This window comes from Papio anubis, chromosome 7 (genome assembly GCF_008728515.1).
Source record: "Papio anubis isolate 15944 chromosome 7, Panubis1.0, whole genome shotgun sequence".
NCBI lineage: Eukaryota > Metazoa > Chordata > Mammalia > Primates > Cercopithecidae > Papio > Papio anubis.
In genome coordinates, this window is record NC_044982.1 from 23663040 (window position 1) to 23689651 (window position 26612).

Genomic DNA, 26612 nt, shown 5'->3' on the forward strand with positions numbered 1-26612 from the left:
ACATATCTCTAGGGAAAATCCTAGGGTTTTGGCTGTGTCTTATACTGAACCACTAATACATCAGACTATTCTTTTGACATAGTGTCAGATTTTACTGCATAACTAACATAATAACGCCAAACATACACACATCATGTCCTCCTTAGCATTTATAACATTACACAAATAAGGTAAACATTTCCCGTGGCAACCACTTATGAATTTTATGTTTACACTTACTTGTTGAGTCATCTAAAAGTCAGTTGATTATTTAATATTAATGAACAATAAATGATTATTAAATGATTTATGCGTTTTTGGTTAATATTGTTTCAAAAAGCAATTCAGTTTCCTATAATGTCATAAGAAATAAATGCCATTTAAATGAAAACTTCAATAAGAAATAGCTTCTTCTGCTCTTTATAAAATGAAATTTAGTAAATTGTGATATTCAACAGTTACATAAATTGCTATTGATAGTTAAGTTGAATTAATATGTTTCTGTAAAAGTATTACTCTGTAATAGTGTTGTAAGTGTTACTTTTCAATGTGTTCTAATATGAGTCACAATTTCAGCATTATTGATCAGTTTAACTCTGTTTAAATAAAAGTATGCTACTTATTCCCTTACCTTTGAGAAGGCTAGGGTAAAATTAAGTTTCAAGCCAATCTGACTCTAGTACATGTACCGTTTCACCTCATTAAAATAAACATGTTTTTCAATAATCGTAATGTTATCATTTAGTTGTTCTGTGGTTCTTTGTAGAAACAATGGTTTAATTTGCTAGTAGAAACATCTTTTTGGTTCTTAGGATCCAGTCCAAATACATTTTTATATCACTGATGAATTCTTAAAATGCCTATGAATTCTAAAATTCAGAAGTGACTGTGGCTCAGGCAAAGAAACTCAATGACTCCTCTTTGAGATGGTAAGGATACATTTTCATCAAACACATGTATCCAGAAGACACTCTTTCTTTATGGTTTAAATAAATCATCCCAACCTCCAATTCTTATGCCTATAAATTTTTCTGCACAAATTCTACTATTTGAATGTCCATTGTTTCTTTGGCTGGAAAATATTGTTTTTCCACCTTAAGCACAAGTCTTCAAATTCATCAGGTAGGTAAGATTTCTCACTAAATCTGAGTTGTGACATTAATCTTTATTTCATTGACTTTTTTTTTTTTTTTTTTTTTTGAGATGGAGTCTAGCTCTGTCACCCAGACTGGAGTGCAGTGGCAAGATCTCAGCTCACTGCAACCTCTTCCTCCTGGCTTCAAGCAATTCTCTGCCTCTGCCTCCCAAGTATTACAGGCACCTGCTACCATGCCTGGCTAATTTTTTGTAATTTCAGTAGAGACAGGAATTCACAGTCTTGGCTAAGCTGGTCTTGAACTCCTGACCTCGTGATCCACCCGCTTTGGCCTCCCAAAGTGCTGAGATTACAGGCGTGAACTACCTCGCCCAGCCAACTTTTTTTTTTCCACCATCTATTAACAGAGACTGAGTGGTATACACTCAAAGTCATTGGCACGTATCTGTAGGTCAGATTTTCAATAACCCTCAAACATACTGTATAATTTTCCTACGCAAGGCAGGAAATATAAAATATATATACTGTACAATTTCTATATACTGTGTATATATACTGTATATACTGAATATGTATACTGTGTATATACTGTATCATACACAATGTAGTGTATAATTTTCCTATGCAATGTAGTCATATGGTAGCTTCAATATAAATATTTCCTGTGATTACAGTATTGTTTAATATGGAAGCTAAAAAAAGATAACGTAAATTACCTACATATTAAAACAAAAGCTAATTAAATTCATGAGTTTATTATAGGCAAAAACATCTGAGATCTCGAAATAAGTAATTCAGAAAGCAGAGACTTCAGTAGTGGTCATGGTGATAGGGGTTGAAGATGTTAATGACATCAGATACACTCTGAGCACCCACCACCAGCAAGTGAACTTGGTCGAGATGATACACTAGCAACAAGATTAAACATACAGTGTATTGGTTAACTCTTTTATAATTTAAGGAAATTAATGTTTTGAAAATTAATCATTGGACAAAAATAGAACTGTATAATAGCTAAACAATTACAAAGTTCATCACAAAACACTAGTTTTATTTAAACACAATTTTTGTAATATTTTTCTCACTCTTTTTCCCTTTATTTTCATGTCATTGAGCCCATTTATGGACCAAGATATTAGTTCAAGATCAGAATATTATCTCAGACTACATTTTATAAGAAAGTTAGCTCATATAGATATATATAGGCAGAAAACATGTCCTCTTATTGTAGTATCTTATAAAATAGACATAATTAAACTAAAACCTGAGACATTCTTACAAGTAAGCAATGAAAATTAATGCTAACAAATCATAAGAGAAATGGTTTCTGTTTTTTCCTAATCAAACACAGCTTTCCCTTTACACCATTTACAACACACTGGGGCCTAAAGTGTAGGCAAAGATAGAGTACTCCAAAGAAAATGGGCCACAGAAGATTAAAAAACATAATCGGTAGTAAATCCCCAGGTTGTAGAGTCACATATTTTGAGTATTCCTGTCTAATCCCAGAAGATTACAGTTATTAAAGATAATATTTTTGGACCTGGCACATTTGCTTTCTGCTTAAAAGCATCGCTTCGTGGGTGAATGCCAGTATTATCATTATTATTACCAGCACTATGACTACGTGAACGGCTGCTGCTGTTACAAAGGGTAGATCGTGTGTCTATTTTCAGGTCTAAAGAACTGTTCACTACTCACTCATTTTACGAGATTGATTGCCTTTGGCCATGACTTAGTTACAATGACTAACATCTGGAATCCACTTAGGAGAGATTTATTATTAGTAGCTCAAACTCTTGATCTTATTTTTGCAGCCATTGTTACTTTGAACAAAATTGCCTTCTTTTTCCAGGTTTCAATTAGTAAAATATCCGGGTATACCTATAATTTTTTTGACTGCTGAATCAGTTATTATTTTTATTACTTGAGCATTCTGAGTAGTTTGTGTATAAGTTATGGATCTGTACAGAGTTTTCAAGACTTTCTGTCATTTTCTTATTTACGTTGTAGACCTTCTCCACACCAACTTTACTTTCCAGGATCTCAATAAACAGCATAGCTTAAATTATATAATACACAATTTTAATGAAGAAATCAAGCCCTGAGGAAAACCTTGTACTCTTTTTGAGGGGAAGCTAAGTATGTGTGCAGTCAGATTTCTTTAAGTGATATGATTATGCATCCATTATCAAAGTATATATTTTGAAAAGAAGAGTCACCTTTAATGGTGATTAATATTCAGAGAGACAATGGGAAAGAAAATCCATTGTCCCCAAGTTTTTGTTATTACTGTTTTTAATTGTCCAAGAAAACTAAGCCTTAACTATGTTCATTTGGGGATTGTCTTTATGGATGATGCTCCTGACAAATGCCCATATTATTGGGACTATTATCATTCTTTTATCAGGGATTCGCTCAGAATTGTGTTACTTTTGACCAATGATTGCTATCAGATTTGCAGAGGAAGTCTCCCTATAAAACAATATCAAAACCAATTGTAAAGAAGAAAGCTGAGACAGGAAGATAATTTCCATTTAAGGTTATGTTATATTGCCATATTTTTCTCACTGAGACATCACACATTTCCATCAGCAGTTTTCTAGCAGTGTCTCTAATTTCGCCTCTAATTGCTCCAACGATCAGTGAAAATACTTTCTAAGTGTCACCTAATTAAATAGAACATAGGGTAGCTTGTCTTTGCTGCTCTTTTTTTTTTTTTTTTTTTTTTTTGAGACGGAGTCTCACTCTGTCGCCCAGGCTGTAGTGCAGTGGCTGGATCTCAGCTCACTGCAAGCTCCGCCTCCCGGGTTCAAGTGATTCTCCTGTCTCAGCCTCCCGAGTAGCTGGGACGACAGGCACCCACTACCTCGCCCGGCTAGTTTTTTGTATTTTTTTTTTTTTTTTTTTAGTAGAGACGGGGTTTCACTGTGTTAGCCAGGATGGTCTCAATCTCCTGACCTCGTGATCCGCCCGTCTCGGCCTCCCAAAGTGCTGGGATTACAGGTTTGAGCCACCGCTCCCGGCTGCTGCTCTTGCATCATAGACTAAAACAGGATATACAATAGCACAATAGCAAGTTTGAGCTGAGCATCCGAAAGACATCGGTTCTAATTCCTACTCTGAGTCACAACAGCTACGCCATCTTGGGAATGTGCTCATCTTCTTCATTTCTTCCGTGAACTGACACAATTGTATATACCTGGTAAATGTATAAGGATGCAATAAATTAAGAAGTGAAATGCGCTTAGAATAGTCCTCAATGAATTGTAGCCACTGTTGTTATTATAATTCCCACTTAAGTTGTGGAATGATTCCAGTATGAGGCAGGTTATGAAATAATATGGTTTTTCTTGTAGGCCAGTGGCCCTATAAATTTCCATTGTTATCTGCTAATGAATATTTTGAGAGCAGACTTTCATAAAGATAAATTAAGCTTAGGAAAATAAATATCATAGGAGAATATCATAGGCTGTCAAAAATGTTTAATCAAAACAGGCTACTTTTAATGATACAATCAGCCATTTCATTTTGCGTAATACCTGTACATGTATTGTTTATGCTCAACTTGTAGTCATGTAAAAAATTAACACGTATTTCACGTTCATGGAGGTTGTTTCAGCATATGCTTTACCTGGTGTGTTTTCCTTTCAAGATAGGAGAAACAAAGACAAAAATGGTACAGCTTGCTTCCAATGGCCTTTTAACAGTGATAAAAGATGTGCTGCAGGGGGCTGATCCTACTGTCTGTGGTTGTCTATTAATTGTCCAAGAACACTCATATTCTATACATTAATTTTAATATTCAAGATTATATAAGAAAAGAAAGCATTTCTGACTCTCTGTGTCTTTTGCTGTTTTGCTTTGTTTTGCCTTGCCTTGCATCCTAGTCTCTCAACTATTTTCTCAAAGTTCGTCCTGGAAAAATGTTGTGTTTTGTGAACACCTCTGACTTGAGTGCTTTCAATGGATGCATCCTCAAAAGAGAAATTGTATTCACTTGCGTGTGACTCACTCCATATTGACAGTCTTTTCTTTGAATATTTGTTCTATATTTTTGCTTTACCTGTAACAGCCATCCCCTAACATGGCTGTTTCCCCTGCTGGGGACTGCTTTTTGTCCCCACCCCACCCCCAAACTCTGTGTATCTCATAATTGGGGAAGGGGTATTTTCTCAGGTGCTGATTTCTCACTACAAAGCATTTATTCTCCCCATTCAACACAAAAGTCTTCCTCTTCTAATGCTACCATCTTTTCTGTCACCAGACCAATCTCTTCAAGGAAGCTGAAAGGAACGGCCTACACATGTGTCAAGTTATTTTACCCTAATCTTTCTTTCATAATGAATTATTTTCAAATATACAATAAAAGTAGAGCATAGTAGAATTATATATTAAAAATAAACAGAACTTCAGGTACGTAAATATCTATTTTTCCCGGCTCAACATTTTTTATTTTTTCTTTCTTCCTCCATTTCTCTCTTCCTCTTTCTTGCTCCTTTCCTCTCTCGTCCTTTTCTTGTTTTTCTTTCTTGTCTTTCTCTCTCTTTCTTCCTTCCTTCCTTTATCTTTCTTTCTTCCTTCCTTTCTTTTTTCTTTCCTTTTCTTTCTCTTTCTTTCTTTCTTTCTTTCTTTTTTCTTTCTTTCTTTCTTTCTTCTTTCTTTCTCTCTCTCTTTCTCTCTTTCTTTCTTTCTCTTCCTCCCTTCCCTCCTCCTCTCACCTCCCCTCCTCTCCCCTGCCCTTCCCTCTTTCCTTCCTGCCTTCCTTCTTTCTGTCCTTCTTTTTTCATTCTTTCTTTTGAAATAAAACATTGCAGATAGTAAAATCTTTTGTTCCTTAGATTCTCCTCTCAGATATCCTCTTTCTTCCCTCTCTTAATATTACTACATTTATTAATCTTTTTAAGCTTTTACTATATATGCACCAATTTTGTGTATTTTTAAAACTTTATATAAAATAAAACTCTGCATCTTGCCTTTTATAGTCAATAGCATGTTTTAAGATGTATTTTTCTTAATATCTGTATACTAAAATTTCTTCAATAAATTTGTTTGTATGTCTCCTTGTGTACAAGTTTAAGAGCTTTCCACAATTTTTATTCTGAGGTAGAATGTTTGAACTTAAAAACATGCATAGCATTAACCAGATTAGATAGTATACAATTTCTCATTAATTGTTCTAATTTATACTCCTGATATCAGTGCAGGAAAATTCCAGTGTGTCTATATCTTCATCAATATTTGATTTTCTTTTCTTTACATTTCTTTTCCAATCTGATAGATGTGTAATGATATCTCATTGGTCCTCAAAACATGTTATTCCAATGTGGTTCCAATCTCCGCAAGACAAGTTATTTCCTTTCTGTAATGATTACCATTAGCCTCTAAAGTGTTACATAAAATAGACATATTTCAATCTTCAACTCTCTCAGTAGCACTTGAAATAGTTTACCACTTCTTTTTCTCTGAATATTAAGTGATTAATATTTACTAAATGAATGACTTAATAAATGAATGGAAACTACTCGGTGTTTGTTGAAAGAAGTAATCTCTCAACCAAAAAAGCAAAGTAAGATTTTTTCCTTTTATTTCAAACTGAATAAAATTTATTTCCTAAGATATTCATTAAATGCCTAGTAAGTAAAAGTATGTATACCAGACATGAAAGATTCAAAGATGCAATTCTTACCCTTTTAGTATGGAACCATGTCTGGGGTAATATACACTAAATAAATATGTGTCTAGTAAATAACATCATCAGCATGATCTCTTTTTCTTAAAGTATCTTTTATATTGCCAAATTCACATATGTTTGAAAACTTCATTTTCTGACTTCTCTAGAAAGTTTGTGCCAAAAAGCATGAGCTTTGTCTTCTTTACGTTATGTACTGAGGGCATAGAATAGTGCCTGATACATGGTAAATGCTATAAAGTCAGTTTGTATTTGTTGAAAATGTTACAAAAATGGAAAATAAAAAAAATTCTGTAAAATTTTTATTTTAGTAAGGGTTCATATGAAATTTAAGGTGTGTTACTCTTTATCCAATATCTCTCAATGATACAAAGATGATCTGGTTAGAACTTAAATCGTGCAGAGAAGAATGGTACGATAATATGATCAAAGTACAGACATTTCTCTGAGAATGGATGGGCAAAAGAGAATGTAGAAAAAACTCGTACCTCTTCATTTGGGTTTCAGTATGAGTGTTGAGACTTACCTGGGTTGATCTTGCAGGATTTATCTTAATGCTGCGTAGGTGCATTCATAGATTGGTTTTCAAACTCCCCTGCCTCACAATTGATATGATTTCTGAATCAATAACCATAGTAGTACTTGCACATAAAGCATGTTTTTTAAACGGTGTGTGAGTTCCTAAAATGCAGCAATTTAAGTGCAAATTGTTACAAAAAATGTTGTACTTTAAGCCATGTTGTTTTCAAATACAAGAGGTATTTCCCGGCACTACTCTCACATAGTAGGTGTTCAATAAATATCTATGGTATTATTAAGCTAAATGTTCCTAGCATGCTGTTCAAAGAGGAGTTTTTGGTCAAAGGAGAATCTAAAATAATCTATGGGCTTCTAAAATTGGGAGATGTCTTAGTTTCGGCAGTTATAACAAAAAGTACTGTAGAAGTAAACAACAAACATTTATTCACTACAGTTCTGAAGACTGGGAAGTACAAAATCAAGGTGCCAGATAATTCAGTTTCTGGGCAGGGCCCTCTTTCTGGTTTGCAGAGGAAAACCTTGTTGTATCCTCACATGGTGGCAAAATTATCTCTCTTGCATCTTTTTTTTAAAGGGTACTAATCCCATGCATAAGGGTCTACCATCATGACCTAATTACTTTCTTAAAGACCCACCTCAAAATACTGTCACATTGGGGATTAGCACTTCAACATATGAATTTGGGGAAACACAAACTTTCAGTCCACTGCAGGGAATAATGGTGAACCGGCACAGGTGGGAAAGAAAGAAGGTTCTAAATGCTAGATAATTTGATAGTTTTGCCTACTTCAGAATGATCTAGAAGGCTTTTATGGAAGTAAATATCAAATGATTGTATCGATATTTAATGTGTCAGTTTTACCTGGTGTCAAAATACTTTATAAAAGAAACAAATGTAACAACAGAAACCATGCTGAAACTAGGATTTTGTTTTTTCCCACAGAATTAAAAAACATAAAGCTGTCAATCAAAGCTACCTCCCAGATTCAGGGCTCTGGTCCCCTAGACATAACAAACTGCTCCTTGTATTCACAAGCCCCAGAGAAATCCACTTGTGAGCTCTCGAAGCATCTAAAATGAATCCTGATAATCTGGTCTTTAATAACAGCAGACCACCCAAAGTTGGCAGACAAAATAGTAATTTATTTTCAGAACAAACTGCCTTTATTTTTGACAGGAAGAATCTTCCTCCACAAAGTCTCAGGGAGAGGATTACTACTTTCTGTACACTCAGTGAACATTTATTATTGAGTCACCAGAAATGAACAAAATCTAAAAGCCTTAGAACAAACTTAACAAAACAGCCTTGAGATTTAAGGGGGGAAATATTAAAGAAATATGTATGGGAAATGGTCTACAGGAAACGATGAGTTACTTAAAATTTTCCAACTGTCAAACATTCTCTAGACACATCTATTCACCTAAAATGTATAATCATATAAATACTTGTGAATGGGTGTCTCACTTGAAGATTCTAAACTCTTTCTTTAAGACAGATATTGATCTTTAATACCTTTTTCCTGCCTAGCTCCTAGTAATGTTTAGCTCTTAAGAAAGAAACTTGTGTATTGCTACAAGCACATCAAAAGAATGGCATTAGAGAAGTGTGAGTCATGAAAGCCATGATATCTAAGTGAAATTCTTCCCCTAAATTGCATGGTGTATGAGATTGCAATAATAATTTTCTGAAAACCTTCATTAATGTCTTATAGAGCACACTCATCAGTATAAAGATGAAATATGCAAAATATCTACCTCTGGACTAACAACTTAACTTGCAGAATTTAAAAAATTGAAATATGTGAGATATGATGGATCAGAAATTTTTGTTTGCTTATTGTTTGTTTTTTTAACTGCTGGGAAGGATTAGATTTACAAGTGGTGATAAAAGGTGTATAAGTAAGTAGACTTTCTATGTGTGAGATGTTGAAATAAGGAGACTGGCAAATTCCTTTCCCAGAATAGGCAAAGATAATTAAAACCTTTTCAATCTAAGCTAGACAGAAAGAAAACTCTCAAACTTATGGACCTATTAAAAATAACAGATGACTTCCACAGGTTTAAATAAACACTATTCATATAGCAAGATAAAAATAATTTCTGGAGAAATTTCAGATCCAAGTATCAAAACAGTAGAATCTTATTTTGATTGAAATTAGTAAAAAAAATCTTGTTCCTAAGAAGAGGTGTTTTTTTCTCTTAATAATTTCAATTTTTGTTTTATATTCAGCAGGGGGTACGTATGCAGGTTTGTTACATGAGTACATTACAAAATACTGAGGTTCGGGGTACGACTGATCCTGCTACTGAGGTAGTGAGCATAGTATCCAAAAGATTTTTTAACCCTTTCCTCCCTCCTGTCCCCCTCTAGAAGTCCTCAGTATCTATTGTTGCTATGTTTATGTTCATAAAGACCCAATGTTTAGCTCCCGCTTATAAGTGACAACATGTGGTATGTGGTTTTCTGCTCCTGCATTTATTTGCTTAGGATAATGGCCCCCAGTTGCATCCATATTGCTGTAAAGGATGTGATTTCATTCTTTTTTTATGGCTGCGTTGTATTTCATGGTGTATAAGTACCACATTTTCTTCTCCAATCCACCATTGATGGGCGCCTAGATTGATTCTATGGCTTTCTTATTGTGAATGGAGCAGGGTTGAGCATATGAATGCATGTGTCTATTTGGTAGCATGATATATTATCTTTTGATACACCTCCAGGAATGGGATTGCTGGGTTGAATGGTAGATCTGTTTTATGTTCTTTGAGAAATCTCCAAAATGCTCTCTACAGTGGCTGAAGTAATTTACATTTCCACCAACAGTATATAAGCATTCCCTCCTCTCCACAGCCTTCCCAGCATCTATTGTTTTTTCCTTTTTAGTACTAGCCATTCTGACTCGTGTGTGATGATATCACATTGAGACTTTAACTTGCATTTATCTAATGGTTAATGATGTTGATCGTTGTTTTTCATATGTTTGTTGGTTGCTTGTATGTCTTCTTTAGAGAAATGTCTTTGCTTGTTGAACTAAAGTTTCTTATAGATTCTGGATATTAGACCTTTGTTGGATGCATAGTTTGTCTGTCATTCTGTAGGTTGTACATTTACTCTGTTGAGTTTCTTTTGCTGTGCAGAAGCTCTTTAATTTGAGTCCCAGTTGTCAATTTTTGTTTTTGTTGCAATTGCTTTTGAAGACTTAGTCAAAAATTTTCCCAAGGCAGATATCTAGAATGGTGTTTCCTATGTTTCCTTCAAGGATATTTATGATTTGATTAAATCTCTAATCCTTCTTTAGTTAATTTTTATATGTGGTGAAAAGTTGGGGTACAATTTCATTGTTTTGTATATGGTTAGTCAGCTCTCCCAGCACAATTTATTGAATAGGGAATCCTTTTCTTACTGTTTATTTTTGCTGACTTTGTCAAAGATCAAATGGCTATAGGTGCACAGCTTTATTTCTATGTTCTCTAACCTGTTTCATTTCTCTATTTGTTTTTGTATCAGTACCATCCTGTTTTGGTTATTGTAGCCATGTGGTTTAGTTTGAAGTCAGGCAACATGATGCCTCTGGTTTTGTTTTTGCTTAGGATCGTTTTGGCTATTCAGGCTCTTCATTGGTTCCATGTGAATTTTAAAATAGTTTTTCTAATTCTGTGAAAAAAAAAAGACATTGGTAGTTTGATAGAAATTGTACTGAATCTATAGATAGCTTTGAGTAGCATGGTCATGTTAATGATATTGATTCTTCCAGTCCATGAGCATGTAATGTTTTCTCATCTGTTTCTGTTTTCTATTATTTCTTTCAGCAGCGTTCTGTAGTTCTTCTTTTAGAGATCTTTCACCTCCTTTGTTAACTGTATTCCTAGGTGTGTGTGTATGTGTGTGTGTCTATTGTAAATGGGATTGCATTCTTGATTTCACTCTCAGCTTGAATGTTATTGGTGTATAGAAATGATACTGATTTTTGTACCTTGATTTTGTGTCCTGACACTTTACTGAAGTTGTTTATCAGTTCCAGGAGGCTTTTGCTGGAGTCTGTAGGATTTTCTAGGTCTAGACTCGGAGAGTGAAGAGAGTGATTTTTTTTTTTTAATTTTAATTTTTCCTATGTTAATGCCTTTTATTTATTTCTCTTGCCAGATTGCTGTGGCTGGGACTTCCAGTACTATGCTGAATAGGAGAAGTAAGAGTGATATCCTTGTTTTTTTCCAGTTCTCAGGGGGAATGCTTCTAGCTTCTGTCATTCAGTATAAAATTGGCTGTGGGTTTGTATGGAAGACTCTCATTATTTTTAGGTATGTCCCTTTGATGCCTAGTTTATTGAGGGTTTTTATCATGAATAAATGTGATTGAAAGCTTTCTCTTTGTATATTGAGATGATCATATCGTTTTTGTCTTTAAATCTGTTTATATGGTAAATCATATTTATTGATTTGTGTATGTTGAATCAACCTTGCTTTCCAGGAATGAAGCCTACTTGATCGCGGTAAATTAACTTGTTGATGTGCTGCTTGATTTGGTTTAATAGTATTTGGTTAAAAATTTTTGCATCTATGTTCTTCAGGGATGTTGGCCTGTAGTTTTCTTTTTTTCGTTGTGACTTTGCTAGGTTTTGCGGGGTTTTTTTTTGTTTGTTTGTTTGTTTGTTTTTTAATAATAAAAAAGGAAGCAGTTGGAAAAACACTGGACAAGTTGGCTGAATGAAGAATGAATGTGTGTGCAGTATTTAGGACAGTTAGAGAGAGTGTGGTGAACAAAAGGGAATGCAGCATGTAAGCAGCCTCAAAGGATGGAGAAATAGAAAAGAGAACTTACTTGTAGAGTTCATCTACTTCACTGATTTATAATGTGCTCTTTTGTGCCAGGATGTAGAGAAAAATAAAACCTTAAATTACTATGCATAAATTATAATAACTACTTCTATAATTAAATGAGAGATTTGAATACATATTTCTTTAATAATATAAGAAGAGAAAAAGTTGAAACAAATACTTGGTAAGTGAGATCCTCAGGGCAAGTGTTGGGTGGAGACAGCAAATAACTCCACTCTTAGGGTTGTGGTACTTAAAAGATAAAAATAGAGGGTTCTCAATTCATTAGAATTTTAAGTAAATAAATGTTATCACACAAGTATGTTCCATGTAATAACTTGGACATGCTTTAACTGCAAACTTATCTGTTATTTATTTAAATTCACATTTTACCCAACACCCTTTAATTATCTGACAACTTCATCTGCATTGAAATGTAGGTAGGAGAAAGATAAGTTAGTGAAGAAGAAAATACATGGTAGTAGGCCATGCAGGACGTAAAAATTAAAAAACACACAAACACACAAAACAATGAGGTTTACTGTACAGTTTTAAATCAAATGGTATATGGTGCCATGATATATGCCTTCTCAATTTTAGACTCACATTCCTTTAAAAGGCCACTACGTAAAGCTTGGATAAGTGGTTTGATGAGGAAAAGGGTTAACATAAAATTATATTGTAGGAGGGACGATGGCAAAGTCTGGCATAAAGTGATAATTAAGAAATCATGTGTAGTTCTGACTTTAACACAACTAAAATCAGAACCTTATTTCTCTCTTTCCATTTCTTCCGAACTTGCTCTATTCTCAACGTTGCAAAATGGGTATAGGCTGTGTTGCATTTCTTACCTACAGTATGAGCAGAGAAGCTTATCCATTCCGTTGCAGCAGGTCCAGAGACGTTTCACTGAAGTGCTTTGGTTTCTATTGAATTGCATGCTTATTATCTCTGGACAAAAAGATGTGTACATGAAGAGGATGTTTTGATAGGCCTGACCTGAGCTGTATGTTCACAATAAAAGCTAGAGACACAGTCATTTGACATTAAAACAACTGAGAAAAGATGATGAATCTTGAGAAGATATTGGGATATTATGTACAAAAGAGGGGTTATAAATATTTTATGGCCAAAACAAAAACAAAAGAAAAAAAAGTAAGAAAACAAACAAACAAACAAAACTAGCAATGTTCCACTATAAAGTTTAAACAGATCTCACTTTGGTTCAGACTTTAGAAACTGATTGACATCTGGGTTATGTGTATTTCACTTCCCACTTTCTGCATGGTAATCTTCTAAACTTTAGAAACTTACCTTATAATTCCTTTAGGCTTGCTATGAAGCCTGCCCCAGATAAGCGCCTCATAAAAGAAGAATAAACAAATGAATGAATAAAAGCAAATGTCATGCTATAGACTTTTGAATAAAAAGATTTTCTCTACAACATATTAAAAGAATGAACCAGCAGAATGTTTTCAAACTTTAAAACAATTTTGCTTAAGTTAATCATGTCTGAGATGATAAATAAATCAACAGGAAAAAAGTGAACTTCAAAACGTGTATCTTTAGGAGTATTTGAATTGGAAAACCACTGACAATTGCTAAAGTGACCTTTGACTGGTTATTCATCTTTGGAATAGGAAGACAATTTACCTGATCGTGTTGTCATGATGATTAAATATGACTTATGTACATGCAAGTGCTGAGCACTAGTCTATTACCTCTATGAGCATTGCGATCACCATGGCATATCCAGGGACTAGCTCAATTTCTAGTACATTGGAGGCACTTGATAAATGTTTCCTTAATTTGAAATCTGAGAAGAGGACATTAAGGTGAGTTATCCCGTTTTCTTTCTTTTCTCCTGCCTTCACCTTTAGAGTGTGTGTGTGTGTGTGTATGTGTTTGAGAGAGAAAGAGTGAGAGAGAGAGAAAGAGGTGGGGGTGGGGTGTTATTTAGGGTAAAAATACAAAGTAGTAACAATTCATTGTCCTTTTAAATCAAACATTATTCAAACTTCACATGTCACACATGTCAGGAATCCATCACATTTTACTGAGTATTTAAAATTTCATTTGTTTTCGCTCTGAGTTCTTTCACATTAGATCCAGCAGTTGAGATACATTTTGCTCGTGCTGCAGTTTTCTATTATGGATATGTAATGTGTCTAACAAAGAAATGAGAAACTAAAATTGTTGCTTTTGCCTCCTGCCCCTCATTTCTTTTTCTCATGCTCTGAGGAAGGCCTTCTGTGTATAATATAATCCTTCAAAGGAAAAAGTTATCTGTGTATTAATTATGCAGTAACTTAAGAGGAATTTTTTATTATTTTTTAAAATTTACTTTGGTTTTTGGGGAACAGGTGGTGTTTGGTCACATGAGTAAGCTCTTTAGTGGTGATTTGTGAGATTTTGGTGCACCAAAATCACCCGAGCAGTATTCACTGTACCTAATTTGTAGTCTTTTACCCCTCACCCCCCTCCCAACCTTTCCCCCAAGTTCCCAAGGTCCATTGTATCATTTTTATGCTTTTGCATCCTAATTGCTTAGCTCCCGCTTATGAGTGAGAACATACAATATTTGGTTTTCCATGACTGAGTTACTTCACTTAGAATAATGGTCTCCAATTCATCCAGGTTGCAGTGAATGCCATAATTTCACATATATATATATATATATATATGAAATATAGATATATATTTTACAATTTCTTTATCCACTCATTGATTGATGGGCATTTGGGCTGGTTGCATGTTTTTGCAACTGTGAATTATGCTGCTATAATCGTGTGCATAAGTGTCTTTCTTTGTATAATGAGTTCTTTTCCTCTGGGTAGGCACACAATAGTAGGATCGCTGGATCAAATGATAGTTCTAACTTTTAGTTCTTTAAGGAATCTCCACACTGTTTTCCATAGTGGTTGTACTAGTTTACATTCTAACCAGCAGTGTAAAAGTGTTCCCTTTTCACTGCAACCAGAAAACTTTGTTGAATCTAATGTGATATGACTGAATATCTATAGGTTTTACTTAATTTTAAATGTTCTATGCCAGTTAATATTTATGTCATCATCTATAGTAAGTTCCACATAAGTACATAAAACCATGAAACAGACCTAACTGAAATTTCAAGTATCTGTTTACATTTGTAATGAGTTTTAAGATAGTGTGAACTTAACTGATTTAAGTTAATATTTAAGTTTAAAATTTAGGTCAGAAATTATAAAGGGATGATTTTGTAGTTAATATTATGAAGGAAAAACATTTCTACCATTTACTTAGAGTGACTGGAATTTGTATGGCTTATCACCATTAACTTACTTTTATTCTGTGCATGTCATTGAACTTTATAATAGTTGAGAAATATAAATAATAATAATGTCATAGTATATATCTAATTACTGCTGATTCAGATGTAGACAATACCTTTGAAATATTTGTTGTGTGTTCCATGATTGTCATAAACTTTAAAATAAAATGAACTTTAACTGATGATAAAGGTAACTTATAACACATATCAGACATGTGGGAAGCTTGGAACTCAAATTATAAATTGTGAACAAACCCACTACACAGATAATCTCTAATATTTTTGAACATATTATTCTAAACCACTTTCTATGTACAAACACCAGGTACGTATATTTCAGCATTATTGACTGTATTCTGTGGAGTTTGGAGGTGAGGAAGTTTGAACAATGGGGAGGTATTAGCAATTGCTGTCCCATGGAATTAATATTTGAGAGGCTAAGAGCCAGCAGACACCTTGAGAAAGCTGGCATGTGTGTCAAATACACATAAAAAACGGAAAATATGACGTGAAATGAGGTTGGAGAGATGGACAAGGGAAGATCACAAAGGAGGTAAGAACTTTGGTCTTTATCATGAGAGCAATGTTGTAAATGAATCCTAGGAATGACATTAAATGACCCTCTCTGTTGTGAATTTTCTCTCACTTGAGTGTCTGAAGACCCTCTAAACATGATGAGATATCATTTCACCATAATTATGTTACTTAACTTGGCAAAAAGGTGAATCACATTTAATCACATTAGGGCTTTTAGAGTTTTTTCTAGCTGGTAGAAATAAAAGCCAGAGAGATGTGCAGCATGCAAGCGACTCAATGAATCATTCCTTCTTTTGAAGGTGAATGGGTCCTCATCCTAGAGTCTAGGTGGTCTCTGGAAGCGAAAAGCAACCCCTGGCTGACAGCCAGCAAAGCAGCAGGGACTGTAGTCCTAAACCTGATGAAATGAAATTCTGCCCAAAACAGAAATGAGCCTGGAAATGAATTCTTTCCCAGAGTCTCCAGATAAGATTCTAGCCGGAAGACTCCTTTGTTTTAGCCTCCTGAGACACTGAGCAGAAAACTCAGTTGAGTCTACTTGGACTACTGACCTACAAAACTCTAAGATAATAAATTGATGTCATTTTAAGTCATAAAGTTTTTGGTAATTGCCTGCAGTAATAGAAAACTAAAGGTAATGGAAAATATTAGACAAAGCAGTGTCAAAATTTGATTTGCATTTTGAAAATGTCACTCTCTGGGGAAATGGAGAGAGAGAGAGACAGAGAGAGACAGAGACAGAGTGAAGAAAGAAAGAATTCTCGAGTATGTGCAGAAACAGCAGAAAGATCTGTTAGGAAGCATGTGAAATAATCTAGGACAAAGAAGACAGTATCTTGAACAAAGAGTAAAAGATGCAGTAATGGAGATTTTAAAAAAGAAAATCAGTGTCCATAAAGAATGTGCTACTTCTTTTACTCATTCAACTGAAGATGTTTTAGGAAGTGTGCTGGGTAATAGGGACAATGAGGATTGTGCTAAAAACATATACTTTTTCTATATCAATTTCCACCCTCTCTCTCCCTTCCTCCCCTGGAGGTTGTTCTATAGAGACTACAGAGATAAATTCTCCTGTCCTCTTGTTTTGATTTGAATTTAACCAATGAGAAGCACTGGCAAGGGGCTGGAGGGAGGGAAGAGAGTGAGGCCAGAGCATTCATTTGTTTCCTTTTATAATTTATTTTCATTATATTCACTATATTTCCTTCATATTCATTCTTCTTGTTTGCGTTTTACTCAGCTTTCTCCCCGTGAGTCATTGTGAACTGATTGCATCACTTAACCAAACATCATAATGCCTATTGGTGGCCCGCTCCCCTTCCCTTCTTCTGAATCAGGCACATGCTCTTTTCTATTACCCCCTTTAGGCCTAGGGGTGATATACTAGGTCTGGGAATTACATTATCCCAGTCTATGGCCAATTCATTGTAAATAGTTTCACCTTGAATTATCTTCAATTTACTCTCTCTGAGGATGCCATCAATTCCATGTATGAATTTCAAATCTAATCCAAGTGCTTAGCCCCTTTTTCACTATTGCATGTAGTGAATTCAAGTATCTCTCACCCAAATGGTGATCATATGCACTGTGATAGATTAACCTAGAAGAGAATCATATATGGGAAGGGCTGGCTCAGGGCAGAGAATAGATTTGCTCAGATTGGATAGGTAGCCCTTGAAGTATCATACCAACAAAGAGGTGGAAACATTAAGTAGGAGGTTGGATACATGAGTACATTAGTCTCTTTTCATTCTGCTGATAAAGACATACCTGTGACTGGGGAGGCCTCACAATCATGGTGGAAGGCAAGGACGAGCAAGTCACATTTTACATGGATAGCAGCAGGCAGAGAGCTTGTGCAGGGAAACTCCCCCTTATAAAACCATCAGGTCTCCTGAGACTTATTCATTATCATGGAAACAGCACAGGGAAGATCTCCCTCCACGACTCAATTACCTCCCTTCAAGTCCCTTCTATAACTTGTGGGAAATCAAGATGAGATTTGGGTGGGGACACGTGTCAGCCAAATTATATCAATGAGTTTAAAGTTTTCCAGACAGGTGAAGCCAAGAGATAGAAATAGTTCAAATATACAAAAGCTGAATCCATACATATTATGAGATTTTACAGGAGGTAAAGTATACAAAGAGAAAAAGGCCTAAAATTTTCTTAGAAAGTTTGGACACCTTAATATTTAAAATACTGATAATATAGCTTATATTTATGAAGACAGGCACTTCTGTACACTTTTGGCAATGTAGAAATTATGCCTCAGAAGGTCATGTGTCTAGAAAGCAGAAGAGCAGATAGTCTGGCTCCAGAGCCTCTAAACTGGATAAAGATTACCCTCAAAGGAGACAGAAAGAGTAGCCAAAGAGGGTGGTGGCATAACACACAATTAGAGTAATCATTCTGATGACAACACCATCAAACACCTCTGAGGAATCAAGTATGATGAGCACATAATGATATTCATTGGATTTAGTAACATAGAGATTGTGTTTTCTTTCTTTTCTTTTCAGTCACAAAAAATTATGCAATAAATTTCTTGCACGTACCCTTTATGCTTTTATCTTTTTCTAGAAGTGGAATTGCTAGATCAATGAGTATGGCCGTTGTAACATTGATAAATAATTTCAGATTTCTATTCAGAAAAGGTAGACATTTATACTCATACAAATAGTAAATGAAAATGTGTGTTCCATCAAGTCTTTCCAACACTGCTGTCAACTTGATGCTGATGCCTGTCCACCTAAAATAAATTCCAGTGTTGTTTAGTTTGTGTATATTTGACTAGTAGAGAGGGAGAAACATCTTGCATATAACAGTTGTGAAGTTATTATGTTTAGGGGTGTGACTCTTACAAAAGACAATGACAAAGAAAAGTCTGTAAATTATGCCTTTTTAATGTCTGACAAAGCCTAAGTCAATGATGTCCATTAGCATATATTATTTTAGATTAATATTAGGTAAAATTAATTCAAGAAAAAAATGCTTCTGTAATCCCTTTACCTTGCTGCATTTTTATTCCCATTTAGCAACCTTAAGCATCTGACATTTGTCATGTAGCCAAATACATATTCATTGAGCAAGATGACTGATGATGATTGATCATGATGATGACAGCAATGATGATAATGATGGTGACAGTGAGGATGACAATGACAATGGAACTCATGCCTTGATGTAGTTTCTCAAGAGTTGGGTGTTTTCCTTTTAATATATTTCAGAATTTTTTTTAACACAATTGAACTCAGGCATTGGAATATCATTTGTATTTCATTTTTTATCAGTGTGCAAAATGAGCAGGAATAAAGGAAGTTAAAATAGGAAACAGAATGAATTGTGATTTTTGCTCACTTGTAGATGTGTGGGCGTGGGCGTGTGGATCTCTTTGCTATTACCTGCGGCTCTGCCTAGCTTTGTATAGTTCTCTCTATGATATTCTATCTAATTTAAATTCTGCTTCTTTAAGACTATCTTTAAATTATTGGTGTAGTATAAGCAATACATCTTTTAAATTATAACTTCCTCCCACAATTATCACATAACTTCCTGTCTCCAACCTAAACACTTCTCTGGCATTTTATGAGTTATCCATCTACACCTGCTATTTGGTCCACATCTTTATAATCAGAAATTCCCATGGAAAACAAACTTAACATATATTTATAGTACTGGTGGCTCATGCATACAAATAGTACAGGGAAGTTTGGGTCTCATATTTGGCTCACAATTGAAGCAGATTGTTTTACACATTTGAGTGACAGTAAGTATTTTCCTTCAAAAGACAACAATATGAAGTACATTAAATTAACTTTCTCCAGAGTAGAATATTTTTAATGACTGTAGATTTATGTGATAGGTAGCAAAGAGAGTTATACAGCAAGTTTGATGATAATTTATCATTTTTCTAAAGAAATGCAAAATTTAACAAGTTAAGTGATAATAAAATAATACAATAATAAATAGGATATATCAACCTAAATTTGAACAAAATGCTTACAAATGTCCAATTTTAATGTTTTCATTTTTGAAATGCCACTGCTCATTATATGAGTATTGTCCTCTCTAAAATGTGTCCAAAATGACAAATTTAATTGGATAACTCCCATCACTTAATTCATAGCATTCTATTGACCATTCAAAAAAGTTATCTTCTGGCTATAATATCCAGCACAATCATTTTGATGCCTAAAGGAGAGTCTCAAAGATATGCAAGAGTCCTTGCTTATCAAAACATACACATTTTCTAATGGCATGTATATGATGATGGGTAACATAATCCAAGAACTCTGATATAAAAGGTAAGAACTCTAAAAGGACTATTTAGAAGTTACTTTACATGTATGTATTGCTAGTTTTCCTGTTTTAAAACGTTTTGCCTCACTATCCTGTGCTTTGTATTTCAAGTGGTTTTTTCTAAATGTACACATTAGCAGTTGTACAGCTAGGCACTTTTATTCATGATTGACAAAAGCAATTAGTTGAAGGCCGAAGGAAGGTAACTCTTGTGAGGTATGGCATGATACAGAGGTTCAGACAACATCTTTGAAACTCGGTCTGGCTATACCCTCTGCCCAAGATTGTCTTTGTGTTGGTGCAGGCTCTCTCATGGTGTCAATTCAAGCACTGTTCTTTACGTATGTCTCTCATTTGAGCAACTCCAACAAGAGAGAGCATTTATTTTGAAACAGTTCCTAGCAAAATCCCAGGGCTGGGCTGACACTCATTGGTATAGCTTCCGTATTAGTTCATTTTCATGGTGCTGCTAAATACATACCTGAAGCTGGGCAATTTACAGAAGAAAGAGGTTTAATGGACTTACAGTCCGTGTGGTTGGAGAGGCCTCACAATCGTGGTGGAAGGCAAGGAGGAGCAAGTCACATGGGTGGCAGCAGGCAAAGAGAGAGATTGTGCAGGGAAACTTTCCCTTATAAAACCATCAGATCTTGTGAGACTTATTCACTCTCATGAGAACAGCATGGGAAAGACCTGCCCCCATGATTCTATTACCTCCCACCAGGTCCCTCCCACAACATGTGGGAATTCAAGATGAGATTCAGGGGTGGGGACACAGCCAAACTATATGATTCCACCCTGGCCCCACAAATTTTATGTTCTCACATTTCAAAACCAATTATGCCTTCCCAACAGTACCCCAAAGTCTTAACTCATTTCAGTATTCACTCAGAAGTCCACAGTCCAACATCTCATCTGAGACAAGGCAAATCCCTTTCATTAATGAGTCTGTAAAATCAAAAGCAAGTTATTTACTTAGTAGATACAATGGGGATACAGGCATTGGGAAAATACAATCATTCCAAATGGGAGAAATTGGCCAACATTAAGGGACTACTGGTCCCTTGCAAGTCCTAAATCCAGCAGAACAGTCAAATCTTAAAGCTCCAAAATGATCTCCTTTGACTCTATGTATCATACCCAGGTCATGCTGATGTAAGAGGTGAGCTCCCATGGTCTTGGGCAGCTCTGCGTCTGTGGCTCTTCAGGGTACAGCCTCCCTCCCAGCTGCTTTCATGGGCCAGTGTTGAGTGTCTGTGGCTTTCCAGGCAGAGAGTGTAAGCTGTAGGTGGATCTACCATTCCAGGGTCTGGAGGACAGTGGCCCTCTTCTCACAGCTCCACTAAGTGGTACTCAAGTAGGGACTCTGTGTGGAGACTCTGATCTCACATTTCCCTTCTGCACTGCCCTAGCAGAGGTTCTCCATGAGGGCCCTGCCATTGCAGCAAACTTCTGCCTCTGCACCCAGGCATATCCATACATCCTTTGAAATCTAGGCAGAGGTTCCCAAACCTCAATTCTTGACTTCCATGCACCTGCAAGCTCAATACCACATGGAAGCTTCCAAGACTTGGTGCTTGCACCCTCTGAAGCAAGAACCCAAGCTGTGCTTTGGCCCCTTTAGTCACAGGTGAAGTTGCTGGGAGACAAGGCGCCAAGTTCCTAGGCTGCACACAGCACAGGGACACTGGGTCCAGCCCACAAAACCATTTTTTCCTCCTGGGCCTCTGGTTTGTGATGGGAAGGGCTGCCATGAAGACCTCTAACATGCCCTGGAGACATTTTTCCTGTTGTCTTGGAAATTAACATCCTCATTACTTATGCAAATTTCTGCAGCCTGCTTGAATTTCTCCTCAGAAAATGGGATTTTCTTCTCTATCACACTGTCAGGCTGCAAATTTTCTGAACTTCTATGCTCTACTTCCCTTATAAAACTGAATGCCTTTAACAGCACCCAAGTCACCTCTTGAATGCTTTGCTGCTTAGAGATTTTTTCCTCCATATACCGGGAATCATCTCTCTCAAGTTCAAAGTTCCACAAATCCCTAGTACATGGGCAAAATGCTACCAGTCTCTGTGTTAAAACATAATAAGGATCACCTTTGCTCCAGTTCCCAACAAGTTCTTCATTTCCATCTGAGAACATCTCAGCCTGGATTTCATTGCACATATAATAATGATTTTGGTCAAAGCCATTCAGCAAGTCTCCAGGGAGTACCAAACTTTCCCGTATTTTCAAGTCTTCTTCTGAGTCCTTCAAACTGTTCCTACCTCTGCCTGTTACCCAGTTCCAAAGTTGCTTCCATATTTGCAGGTATCTTTACAGTAGTGCCTCACTCTACTGGTACCAATTTACTGTATTAGTCTGTTTCACACTGCTGATAAAGACATATCTGAAACTGGGTGATTTACAAAATAAAGAGAGGTTTAATGGACTTACAGTCCATGTGGTTGGGAAGGCCTCACAATCATGGTGGAAAGCAAGGAAGAGCAAGTCGTATTTGACATGGATGGCAGTAGGCAAAGACAGAGCTTGTGCAGGGAGACTCCTTCTTATAAAATCATCTGATCTCATAAGACTTATTCACTATAAGGGAACAACATTGAAAAGACCTGCCCCATGATTCAATTACCTCCCACGAGGTCCCCCCAACAACACATGGGAATTCAAGATGAGATTTGGGTGGGGACACAGATAACCATATCAGCTTGCAACATTTTTAACCATTTCAGGCTGGGCGTGGTGACTCACGCCAATAACCGTAGCACTTTGGGAGGCCAAGGCAGACAGATCACTTAAGGTCATGGGTTTAAAAGCCTGGTCAACATGGTGAAACTCCATCTCTACTAAAAATACAAAAAAAAAAAAAAAAAAATTAGCAGAACATGGTGGTGGGTGCCTGTAATCTCAGCTACTTGGGAGGCTGAGGCAGGGGATTACTTGAACCTGGGAGGTGGAGGTTACAGCGAGCTGAGGTTACACCACTGTACTCAAGCCTGGGTGACAGAGCAAGACTATGTCTCAAAAACAAAACAAACCAAAAAAAAATTCCAGTACACACTAGTGTAATTGTGAGGTTGGGAGGGTATAAATGTTTTGTTTTGGAGAGCTGTGTTACATGTCCAAGTAGCTACCCCATCTAAACCAAATGAACTTAGATTAGGAGAGAGAAAAATCTTGCATCCGGAAATATCTAATAAATGAGTACATTTTAGCTATTTCTGTCTGATTCATAAATAATAAATTCTGAAACTGCTGAAAATTCTTTCACAAAACCAACAGTATTTGCTTTTTCTTTTCTTGAGGCACAAGTAGCTCATTCATCTCAGAAAAGCACTTAGTAATTAACTGTGTTTTAATGTGAACCTTTCCTGGTTAACCATTACTAAAGCCAAAGTGATTAAGTAATGAAGCACTAATTGCCTCCAACTCTCCTTCATCTCAGAGTTAGATACAAGTGAGATACGAATAGGCAAAAAAATTAAAAAATTAGCTAAAGAGAGATGGTGTAAGTGCGTGGCATGTAAACCAGCACTTGTTCTGAGTTAGGGTGCTCATCTGGAAAAACAATGATGAGACTGAATATTACTGTAATCCATGGAACCAATGCAGACAACTTAATGAGTGTGTGGTGCTATGGTTTGAATGTTTGCCCCCTTCAAATCTCATGTGAAACTTAGTACCCAATTTGGCAGTACTGTAAGGTGGGGGCCTTTAAAAGGTGACTGGATTGGCTGCGTGCAGTGGCTCAGCGCTTTGGGAGGCTGAGGAGGGTGGATCACAAGGTCAGGAGATCAAGATCATCCTGGCTGACACGGTGAAACTCTGTCTCTACTAAAAATACAAAAACTTAACCGAGTGTGGTGGTGGGTGCTTGTAGGCCCAGCTACTCAGGAGGCTGAAGTGGGAGAATGGCATGAACTTGGGAGGCGGAGCTTGCAGTGAGCCAAGATTGTGCCCCTGCACTCCAGGCTGGGTGACAGAGCGGCACTCTGTCTCAAAAAAATAAAAATGATAATAACAAAATAAAAAAGGTGACTGGATCATGAGGGCTCTGGTCCTAGGGATTACTGTATGAATGGATTAATGAATGAATCGACTAATGAGTTAATGAATTAATGCGTTTTCATGGAGTGAAACTGGTGGCCTTATAAGAGGAGGAAGACAGGCCTGAGCTAACAAGCTAAGCCTCCTTGCCGTGTGATGCCCTGTGTTGCCTTGGGACTCTGCAAAGAGTCCCCACCATCAAGAAGTCCCTCACCAAATGCAATCACTAGACTTTGAACTTCTGAGCATCCATAACTATGAGAAATAAATTACTTTCATTTATAAATTTCTGGTTACAGGTATGCTATTATAAACAGAAAACAGACTTAAGACATATACTGAAATCAAGTCATAATTAGCACAGGTTGGCAAAAGACAAATGAAAAAGTAACCTATAGATTTTGCAAAGTTAAGATTCACAAGAGTGACTAGAGAACAGAGCGATTTTAATCAAAATGAAAGGGTACCATAAGATGGCATATTTCTAACTATATACCTTAGAACCACAGTTCCACAGAATATAGATGGAAAATGCAAAAACGATTCATTGGTGAGATAAGATTTGAAAAATCTGAGCAAAATGAAGTTAAAAGCTTTCTTTCTTCCAAGGCATCTATAACCAGGTGCTAAGCATTAGCTGTCCCTGGCTTCTTGGCTACTGGCCCAAAGGCTCAGGGAATAGCCGGTGTCAACATATGCTTGGGCTGGGATCAGGTAGAAGTAGGTATTAGAAAGCAGGTATTGGGATTATCTGAGGTCAGCCCACACTGAAGCTAAACTAGATGCTGTGTTATCAGGTGCATTTTGCCTCTGACAAATTAGGCCTTGAGCGGTCAGGAGTGGCAGATTAGACACAGACATAAGCCAGGCTTTGACTTAATAGGTCAGGAAAAGATTTGGGCAGAGGCCTGAATAGATTCAAAATTCTCACTAAGATCATTATTCCATATCACTCTGGGTTTACTCGTCTCTGCCTTTTCTCTAGTCCTATCTGATGGCTTGATGCATTGTAAGAGGATTTAATCCTTTTTATCAGGGAAACAATAGAGTAATGACGTAATTTATGGAGTGCTGACTCTAGGGAAAACACCACTCGAAGCTTTCCGTGCTTATTTAAGTGCCAAACCACCTTATAAAGTAGGACATTTTATCAGTATGTTGGAGGAAACTGAGTCCCAGAGAAATCAACGAAATTGCATGAGAAACAACTGGGTGTTGACATCTCCAAAGCGCATACCCAAACACCTTGCTTTCTCACCTCATTCACAGCAGGGTTTTCAATACCTACTTCACATTTTTTTAAAATGGCAATTTCTAACTGGGCTGAGGAGTCTACTCTCTTCATATTGCTCACCAGGATGTTACAGGAAGCTTGTCTTTCTTAAAACCCATTGTTGGGCAGGAGGGAGGTAGCTTGCTTGTCTCCAAGGACAGAGATGGAACATTCAGAAATATGAAATCAACAGTTTCCTCAGGACCACATATGGCCTCTGGAATCACAAGTATCTGCTCCTCCTTCAAAGTTACCAGTTATACATATTATGTTCTTTGTATTTTTCCCTCATTTCCACTCTAAAGCAATGATCATGTCCCTCGTAATTTATTGCTCCAAGATCGTCAGCACTATGTAAAATGAAGGTGCTTGCTTTCAGTTGCCCTTATCCCTAATTTCTAAGTCTATATTTATTGCCAAGATTAGGCAAGCAAAGTGTTTAGGAAGAGGTAGGAGAAGAAGGTCAGGTCTTTGAGAGATGGATGAGAAGAAAGAGATTTTTGTGAATGAGGAGGTTAGCAGTTTACTCAACTAATAGGTTCCTTGTCTGCTTTGTGGCAGAGACCTGGGAAGGTGCAATGATCAGAGGGTAATAGTTGTGGAATAAGACTGGGGAGAATGGCCCTAACCATGGGGTTTTCCAGCTGTGGCAGGGCTTACTGTGTCCCCAGCATGGCCTAAAAGGAGTCATTTAACTTTTGGGGGGTCATGCAAATGTCTTAGAGATAACCATCCAAGACTATGGATATCTTTCCAAATGGCGTACTCTTGTACGTTTTGGTGGCCTTTCCATAACACTACAGGAGATGCAAGGGAAATCAGATTATGATAGGGACCTGACATTTCTATCAGCCTAGCGCAGTTTTCTTCAATTCAAAATGCTTTTGTTGCCAGCAGACATTTGGCATTCTCTGAAAACATTTTTTGTTGTGGCAAATGGGGGTGGGGTATTGTTACAGGTGTTTAGTTGTAGAGACCAAGCATGCTGTGAAATATCATACAGTGCACAAGAAAGCCACC

The 26612-nt window shown here is 36.4% G+C and overlaps 1 long non-coding RNA gene across 1 annotated transcript in view; it reads left to right on the plus strand.

Annotated features, from left to right (window-relative positions):
• LOC103886401 overlaps positions 1-20854 on the plus strand; it is a 34874-nt gene extending 14020 nt beyond the window's left edge. Inside the window, exon 3 of the long non-coding RNA XR_649971.4 lies at positions 19008-20854. This is a non-coding gene — a long non-coding RNA (uncharacterized LOC103886401). The remainder of the gene's footprint in view (positions 1-19007) is intronic.
• The last annotated feature ends 5758 nt before the right edge of the window (positions 20855-26612 follow it).